Here is a 9,604-nt window from a genome sequence, read left to right on the forward strand (position 1 = left end):
AGGAGAAACCGTGTCAAAGTAAAGGTTTAGCCAAATTCACAAATGAAAACTCCATAACCAATTATCACGCAAAGAAGGATGTTGGGTGGAAGTCGACCCTTCCAAGCAGGGGGCTGGATTTGAAGTTCTGCTCTGCTGCATAATAGCTGTGAGTAATCAAGTTATTTAACCCTTTGAGGCTCCACCTCCTCTGTGAAATGGGGATGATGATAATATCTACTTTTATTAAAGGATTATTGTGAGTTTTTAATGAGGTGGTATGTATTTAATGGTGATGAATTTTACTCTAAGACATGGAGTATAAAAAATGCCACATTCAAAACTTTTGTAAATCCTGTTAAATCAACTTGCCTGTGTGGTGAGAAATTCAATCTCAGTCATGTTTGGGGTCTCCTCCCTGTCCTGGGATCACACGTGAGTCACTGGTATATCTGTGGTGTCCAGAAAGCCAGTGTTGGGCCTTTAGTCCATCAGGGTGACTGCCAAGATCCACGTGGTGCCCCAGACAGCCTGGTCCCTAAAGACCGTCAGCCCCTGGGTGCAGGGGCAGGCCTCCTGGGGCACCCTCTGATCCAAGCCCTCTGGGCCGCTTCCTGCCACGCAGGGGGCTCAGCGTGGACTGACGGGGCAGTTCTTGTCCTGAGTGCTCGCAGAGTCCACACGCACGTCTGTCCTGCTGCCAGCCCTGGTGGTCTTCCCCAGCCTCTGTCACTCTGCACCTGCCTCCTCTTCCCTTCCGAAGGCTGTCTCCTAGCCCTGAAGAAAGATCTCCCACAGTCCCCAACCTGAGTCAGAGGCGCCCAAAACGTGGGATAGCAAAGGAGAAAAAAACAACAGGAAGAACAACATGGAAACACGACTTAGTCTCTCAATAAGTCGTCCTGTCAAACTGTAGCATGTGTACAAGGTAAACCCTCCATGAGTGATAATTATTGTCATTGACACCAGAGGGTACATTTGGGGCACATGAGCTGTTGTCCATAGCACTGCATTATTGCTTTGACTGTGGCCCGTTCAGCTGTCCCTTTTGTTTTATGCACCCACCAGCCTGGTGGTGGCCTGCTGGTGTGGGTGTGGTCCGGTGATCAGGCAGCGGCTTGCTCAGAGCTCACTCAGGGAACCCTGCCTGAGCCCTTACTGTGTGTTTCTGGTTTTTCTTTTTTCAGTAGCTACAGAGATAAACCGATTCAAACAGACTGTGCTGTTTAAGTGACCTGCTCTTGGTGAGCCCTCGCTGCACAGGTGATCTTTCAACCGAGAGAGAGAGAGAGAGAGAGAGAGAGAGAGAGAGAGAGAGAAAGAGAGGGAGAGAGAGAGAGAGAGAGAGGCATGGGGTCCAGAGGCCTGGGCTGTCTATCTCAGCCATGGCTGTGTCTGCCTGGGCACCGGGACATTTAGGTTTACTACCTTAGGGGTCTCACCTGCAATGGGGGTGGGGTGGCAAGGGATCCCACCTTCCCTACCTACTTTGCCGGGATCAAAAGAGGTCACAGATATTCAGCAGACACATTCTGAACAACATTCTCTGAAGAGGTCATTCTGTTCCACGTAACACCTTGAGCAGGAAAACGCCAGTTCCCACAGTTGCCCATGTCACAAAATAGCTTCGTGTCTGCCTGGTGCACAGGCGGCAGCAGCAACACAGAGTCAGTGCGACTCTGCCCTGGAACTCGCATTCTGCCGTGGTGTGACTGGTCCAACCACCTCGCACACCTACTCCCGGCCTCCCACCTCTGGCTGCCAGCAGGGCTGTGGGATCATCTTCACACCTCTCAGCCTGTCTCTGTCCCCCTCCTCTCTTCCCTCACCACCCCTGCTTCTGGGCCTTCTCCCTGCAGCAGCCATCCCTCCCCCCAGACCACTCCCAGCAAGGGTGCAGGGGGGTGAGCTTAGCGAGGAGGAAAGAGCCTTGCACAGCCCTCTGAGCTGGGCCTCTTCGTTTTCCCAGATGAGGAAACAGGCCGGTAACATGTTCAGCTCTGTGCCCAAGTTCACACAGCTAAGAAGACGCAGAACCAGGGCCTGCTCCCGGGTCACCCAAGCCCGGCCTCTGAGATGCCCGAGTGGCTTGGAAGCCGGGTGGTTCCCACCGCGTCGCTGTCCCTCCTGCAGGGCTGCACCGCTCCCCAGCTTGGCAGCAGGCTGTGGGCGACACGGAACGGGCCCTGCTCAGTCGCCTCTGAAGCGCTTCCCAGCCCACGAGGAAGACACCTGGCTGAGGAAAGCAGCTGTCTTTGAGGACGTGGTGGCCCCAGGAATGATTCCCATTGAATTTGTAAGAAAAGGAAAGTACTATTTTTTGGTCACTATGGTCAAAAGACAAAATGACAACAAATTAAAGATTTTTAAAATCATGGCTTTTATCCACGATTCCATCAGACAGCCCTTGAACCAGAATAGGTTCAAAGAACCCCGGACAGCAATGTGGCCAGACAATATTTATGGATAGAAAATGAAGTGAGGTGTAGCCCGAATTGGCTACAGTTCGGTGTTTGCCCCCGTGAATCCATTGGCCACTTGGAGCGGACCGAAGCTAGGCTGCTGCAATCCGTGGAGAAAACTGTTTGCTACAAACGTCTCTTCCTAAGTTAGGTCTTCAGTTGGTTTCCATACTAAGCCAGGCTGTCGTTCATGAGCAAGGACTCAAGTGCCAAGGCACCCGCAGGCCAGATTTAGGTTAATTTAACGCTACCAAGAGACCACAAGATGAGGAGGAAAAACATCTAGCGTTGACAGGGCACATCTAGAAATTTCACAATGCTTCTCGGCCGCCATGACTGTTGTAAATATTAATTTAACCTGCTGGGTAAATTGGTAATAAAATTCTCTTTGTATTAAGGAAGTGGTAAAAGTTAATAGGCTGTAAGCCAAAATAATTCCCGGTGGTTTCACTGGAGAGCATGCTAGCACCCCTGTTGTACCGTGAAGGGCCGAGTTACTGTGCCACATTTTGTGACTGGAATAGCATTGTTGTTGACTTATGCGGCATTCCCAGTATTGATAATACAAACTGACACAGAATAGGTGTTCGATAAACACCATTGTGATAAGTCTAAAATTCAGTCTACATAGCACAAAATCAAAATCCAGAGGCTACAGTTAATCTGATTGAAATTAACTAGTCCCTGATAAATATTTTTTAATGTCCATGGTTCAGGAATGGGTCTAGAAACTTCTTCCTTTGTGCCCTAAAGCAGAATCCTAGAAAGCCTTCCCACGATGGCTTAGCTGGTCCCTTGGCTAATCCTGCTGACTGTGGACCCCCATGCTCAGAACCACAACAGATTCTGAATTTTGTACATTCAGTGTGAAAAAAACAAATTTTACCAATGATCTTAAGGAAAATAACAATCTCAGACAAAAGTCTCATGATGCCAGGACACCTTTAACAAATGCTTACTACCTACCCGGCCACTAGACCTCAGGAATGCAAGGGACCAGCTCACTCAGTGCTCACAGGTGGAGGATGAAACCCACCTTGGTCTCCGGAAAACTGCGGAACTTGTTCAGTGTCATCACTGTGAACAGCGAACCTTCTTCTTGTTCTTGTCACTTCACGGCATGATCAGTCAGGCCAGGGAAGGAAGAAGTCAGAGAGAGAATGACAGCTGGGAGACCTTGTTTTGCTATTACTCTGTGAGTAAGTCCTGACCCCCTCCCCAGGATCCCATCTCTCCGTGTGACATCACCTCTTGCTCCCTAGGAGGCTGTAGCGGCCGCCTCACTGGACTCCCAGCTTCCACCGTCACCTGCTGCAGTCCCTTCCGACCCAGCAGCCCAAGTGAACTTGTTCAAGTGTAATCAGATCATGTCATTTCTGGGCTGCAAACCCTCCAACGGAGCTTTCTCGCTGAAATTAAACTTCCACCGCCATACAGGGCTCACAGGCCCATGTCACCCAGACCCTCGTGGCGTCTCTGACCATGTTCTCTTGCCCCACTTCCTCCAACACCCCAGACGTGCCCCGGCCTTGGCAGTCTTCATCCCTGAGAGATACCCAAACGGCTGCCTCCACCAACTCCTTCAGGACTTTATTCAAATGTCCCCTTCTTGTGAGGCCTTTCCTGGACACTCCATCTAAAATTGCCACCCACACCCCTCGGGTCCCCTCCCCCTTCCCTCCTTTACTTCCTTCCTGAGCACAGACCACTATCAACACCCCACACGTCCTACTGACGCGGTGTCTCCGTCTGCCACTGACCAGAAGCCCCACGAGAGCAGCATTTCTGTCTGCGCTGTTCTCTGCGGTGTCCCCAGCTCCTAGGAGAACGCCTGGCGCACGGGAGCTTTCAGCAGATGTTCCTTGAATGCACAGATCCTCACAATCCTTCATGGCCTCCGAACAGAGAGCACCCCTGTCCGCCAGTCTTTGCGGGCCGCTTGCTGTCCACGTGTGCCGGCTCGCGGCTGTGTGCTGGCGACCCTTCAACCAAAATCTAACCTTTCCAGGACCCTGTTTGCCGAGAGACTGCTTTGCTACGCCTACATGGTGTAGGCCTACAGAGGGAGGGATATTTTTAAATTCACAAAACTTTGTGACTCTATCTCTTCACTTGATGGTATGAAAAAATTAAGAACATTCACTTTACCCCGTAGTCTCGTTGGCATCTGAAGATGGTTCCATGCGAAATGGGCTCTGTAACGTTGGACGGGCAACGCAAGGGTCCTCGGCAGACGCCCTCGGCTACTCACCGCTAGAGTCTCTAATCTTCAAAAAGGTGGAATCTCCGAGAAGCAGGTCATTCTTCATGGCGATCCAGGGAAGGCGTCTATGGACGGCTTGGTGACATTGAATTTGCAGGTCTAATCGTGAAACTGCAGGACCACCTGTCGAAAAGCAATTATTTCTATGTCAGTGTAATTCCAGCCACATTATAATCTGGTGATAAATCTTCATCCGGTCATTTAAAACCATGTCAGGATGGCATTTAATTCATAAACCCTGAGGTGAAATTTAGGAGGAAAACACTTTTATGTAATTTAGTTAAAATGTCCATATATTAAAATGAACAGTGTTTATTAAATGACACTTCCTCTCTTTCTTTCTTAGATACATTTTTCATATTATATATTTTAATGTGAATATATGTAATTGTCAAGCCCTAGCTGCAAAGAGAGTGGCTGTGACAAGTCATTTGAGGTTTTGACTTTCAGCCCCCCACGGCTCACGTTCTCCAGCCCATCCAGAGGCACAGGTGGGCTATAAAATGGGAAGAGGTTTTTATGACCTTTAGGCCATTCTAAATGGAGCCAGTGACTGCAGTCGCCTGTCAACCTGCTGGTGATAAAACCTTTCAAATGAAACCCTCTCTTCGGCAAAGATAAAGAAAACTAGATTCAGAGTCTAATCTCCTTCCCTCTTATAACCACCTTTTTTTTTTAAAGGCCAGCGTGAACATTATTTTTAAAGCCAACCCTGAAACTCTGCACTTCCACAGTGCAACCTGGCCCTTCCCACACACAGGTGCTGCTGCCCCTGCATCGAAGCCTCGCTCACGCCCCTCAGTCCTGGCAGATGAAGCAACTCCAGGGAACGGGCCTGCGTCCTGGTCTCCACCTGTGTCTGCATTCGCCTCCACGGTCCCCCGCGCGTGGCTGAAGGAGAGGGCTCAGGGGAGACGGTAGGGACACACGCTGAGGACTCTGCCAATTCTGACGAGCAAGCTGTGAGGTCAGTGGAGTTCACCTTCCAAGCCAGATGGGAAGGGAGAGACACAATCTGTCCCTCGCAGCAAACATCTGGAAACAGAATGGCCCATCTGCCGCTCCGAAAGCCCACCCCCAGACAGGACTTGTAATGGCGCCTTTCATGGGCTGTTTCTGCACACACTCACTGAGGCCGGCTCAAGTGGTCACTCCTGATGGTCACGCTTCGCAGCTGCTCCAGCACATAGAAAAAGAAGGAAAGCGCTTCCCAGTTCATCTCTTGACGTCAGTACAGCCCTGGTACCAGCGTCTGGCAAGCACCTTGCTGCATGCACACCCACACAAGACCAGGGTCACGATAGTCGCACGCGTTCTCAGTAATACACTAGCAAAAGTATATTGAATGACAGTGAAATGGAAATTATTTTTATATATATGTTTGTATATTTCATTTTCTTACGAAAGTCATACAGGCTCCTTCTAAAGAGTCAATTACTGCTGAAATGCCTAAAGTAAAATGCTTAGTCTTTGCCTCCCATCCTCCAATAATTGGATTGCACCTCCTTGATGTAATTACTGTTAATAATTTTTGTATCTCTTTTCATGAGTTGTTGTTTATTTTTATGAAACATGTACAAACATATATGCAGTTATAGATTTTTAAAAATAAAATGGCTGACTTGAGCAAGAGCGAGACCCCGTCTCTACTAAATTATAAAGATTAGGTGGGCATGCATGGTGGTGGTGTCACAGCTGTGACAATAGGTCCAGTTGTCATCTGTGGCATATGTATCATGCTCTGTAAACCTGTATCTTGCTCTTGCTCTATAGTCTTATCTTCCTGTCCTCAATAAACCTCATTTTCCTGCTTGCCTTACTTTGGTGTGTCTGGTCATTCTTCAGCCATGAGCACGTCAAGAACAGACATTTCAGACTGCAACCTGACACGTACATCCTTACACATATACGTGTTGATAGATACACCATGCTCTTATACCCCATACCCCAGAGAGTTTCTCAGTCCCTTCTTCATAGTTTACCGACTCCTGATTAAAACACAGTTTTAAAATCCTCGTTATACAGAGTATCAATCAGGAATCCCTTGGTTGCAAGTGACAGAAATCCAATCCAAACTGGCTTTAACAAAAAAGGAGTTCATTGGTTTGAGAAAGAAAAGTAGCTCAGAGCAATCCTATGTAAGATACGCAAAACTTATCAGAGAGACGTGTGTAGGAGACCCAGCCATGCTCCCTCCCCACGCCCATCCACCCACACACCCATGCCTGAGGGCGCTCATTTTAAGGCATTTTGTTCTTTCTTTCCTTCCCTATTTCTAGACCAGGTGATCATTTCCCTAAAATGTTATCACAGAGTTGCACAATGTGACCCCCAGCCACTATATTCATGTTCCTGGAATTTGTGACACAAGGAACAATGTACAGCCAATCGACAGCTGATGTGATTTCGATGGACCAATGTAAGAACTGCCGTTTCTTTTTCCCTTTAAAAGCCCCCTTGTGGCCAGGCACGGTGGCTCACGCCTGTAATCCTAGCACTCTGGGAGGCCGAGACGGGCGGATTGTTTGAGCTCAGGAGTTCGAGACCAGCCTGAGCAAGAGCGAGACCCCGTCTCTACTAAAAACAGAAAGAAATTGGCTGGACAACTAAAAATATATAGAAAAAATTAGCCGGGCATGGTGGCACATGCCTGTAGTCCTAGCTACTCGGAAGGCTGAGGCAGAAGGATCGCTTGAGCACAGGAATTTGAGGTTGCTGTGAGCTAGGTTGACGCCACGGCACTCTACCCGGGCAACAGAGTAAGACCCCTGTCTCAAAAAAAAAGAAAAGCCCCTTTGTCACTGCTGCTAATCAGAGCACATATTCAGCTTGACTTGAATCCAGGTCTCCTGTGTTGCAGTCCTCAGATTTTGCTCAAATAAGCTCTCTACTTATATTGATTTTGCCTCAGTTTCTTTCTTTAAGTCGACACGTTCATTAGCTGCACTATCTAAAATAGTCCCACCTTCATGCATTTCTCATTCTGTTCCCTTTTCCTTAATAGAACTTACCACTACCAGAATGATCTATCGATATATACCTACCCACCCTGCCATCCATCCATCCATCCATCTGCCTATCTATGTATCTTAATGTTTTCTTACCCAGAGCTTCACGAGGACCGGCTTGTTCGCTGTGGAATCCCTGCACCTGCACAGAGCAGGTGCACAGGGCTGACACTCTCTCCATGTCTGGGTTCGATGGCTGCCAGCTGCTTCGGGATTACATCCTATGCTCTGCATCCTACGCACCAAATGGATGGACACATTCTTTTCCTAGTTGCTCCAGCAAAAGTCTCACAACCGGCTTTCAGTAGCCAGGCCCAGGTGCTGTGTCCCCTGGGTGCAGGGCTTGCAGCCAGCCCCACACGGAACACAGGGAATGCAAGAGGGGAAGGAGTAGAATCCCAGGGAAATCAGGAAACTGTTGTCAGAAGAAGGGGCACCTACTTCAACAATTTAGGAAGAGGTCAACAAGATTTATAGACACACAGATACACCGTGGACCCTAAGAACTGAAATCTGACGGGCAGCATGGTGAAACAAACAGGAGGAAAAGCTCAGTCACTCAGGCCACGTACTTCATCAATGATTCTCCCCTTGCAAGTGTTCTGTTTGTTTTCTTTCTCACTGTGATCCCCTAACTTCAGCTCTTGTCAAGACACGTTCCTTAATCTAATAAAAATTGTCTGCTTATTATTAATACTAGCACTATTTATCAAACATTCACAAAATTCTAGGCACTGTGCTAAGAGATTTATGTGGATTTCCTCACTTTATCCTCACAACAATCCGATGAGGTCGTCACCACTATTATCCCATTTTACAGATGAGGCAAGCAAAGCTCAGAAAGGTTAAGGAACTTCCCTGAGGTCAAAGAGCTCCTATGCCCAGGAGGAGTTCCTCTTAGGCTTGGAGGCCTTTCTGCAAGGGCAGGGTAGGGCTGGCCTGAGTGTGGGAGAGCAGGGAGAAGGGACTCTGTCCTTAAGACATAGGGCTTTGTAGGGTCTGCACTTGGAAGGCGCCATTCTCAGCCCCCAAAAGCAGGCATGAGTTTGACCGATCCCCCAGGGGCCCGGTCAGCAGATTTGAGTGCCATCCCCTAGGAACAACTAGCTTTCCCACTGCCTCTCTCCTCCCATGTGAATCTGGAACTGCGAGAAAGACCGGGAGAGATGAAGCGCACCCCAAACCCGTGCTTCGGAGGGGGCTCCGATGGGCATGACTCCCTTTGTACTCCTGCCTGTGGAGGGCACTGCTCGGGCCCTGGCTCTTCCTGCCAGGTGGGATTTCTCAAGACTTCAGAGGAGGCACAGGAGCAGAGGGTTAAACAGATTGACTGAGCGCTAATAAAGAACTAAAACCTCGAGCAAACACCACTTCCCTGTGAGTCCTGAAAGTTGCCAAAGCACAAAGAAGGAATGAAAGTCTCTTGCTAACCCTGGAGGAAAGTAAAACATTCAAGAGCAGATTCTATAGACAGTAATGTGACAGAGTTCACAGAAAAATTATATTACGATTTTAAGTTATTGAAGCTCATTCTCAGCTGCATTGGGAGAGATATCACTATACCCAAAGAAAAGTGGCCTAATGTGATAAAAGCTAATGTAATATCATACATATGATCCTGGAACAAAGTAAATAGAATAATATACTTTCTGTTTCTAGAGTGCTTTTATTTTTTAAGAATTTCGATACCAGAGCACTTGGTCAAAATTACCTTATTGCTTTATCTTATTTCCTTTATAAAAATTTCCTTTATTCAAAACCTGCTTCTTGCTTATAGAAAGTCTCAAGAATGCCTTAATAAGAATGAAGCTGAGTTTCTAAATGTAAAAGCCCCCTAAGGGGCGGGCGCGGTGGCTCACGCCTGTAATCCTAGCACTCTGGGAGGCCGAGGC

Source organism: Propithecus coquereli, unplaced genomic scaffold, assembly GCF_000956105.1.
Source record: "Propithecus coquereli isolate 6110/MARCELLA unplaced genomic scaffold, Pcoq_1.0 Scaffold543, whole genome shotgun sequence".
Taxonomy (NCBI): Eukaryota; Metazoa; Chordata; class Mammalia; order Primates; family Indriidae; genus Propithecus; species Propithecus coquereli.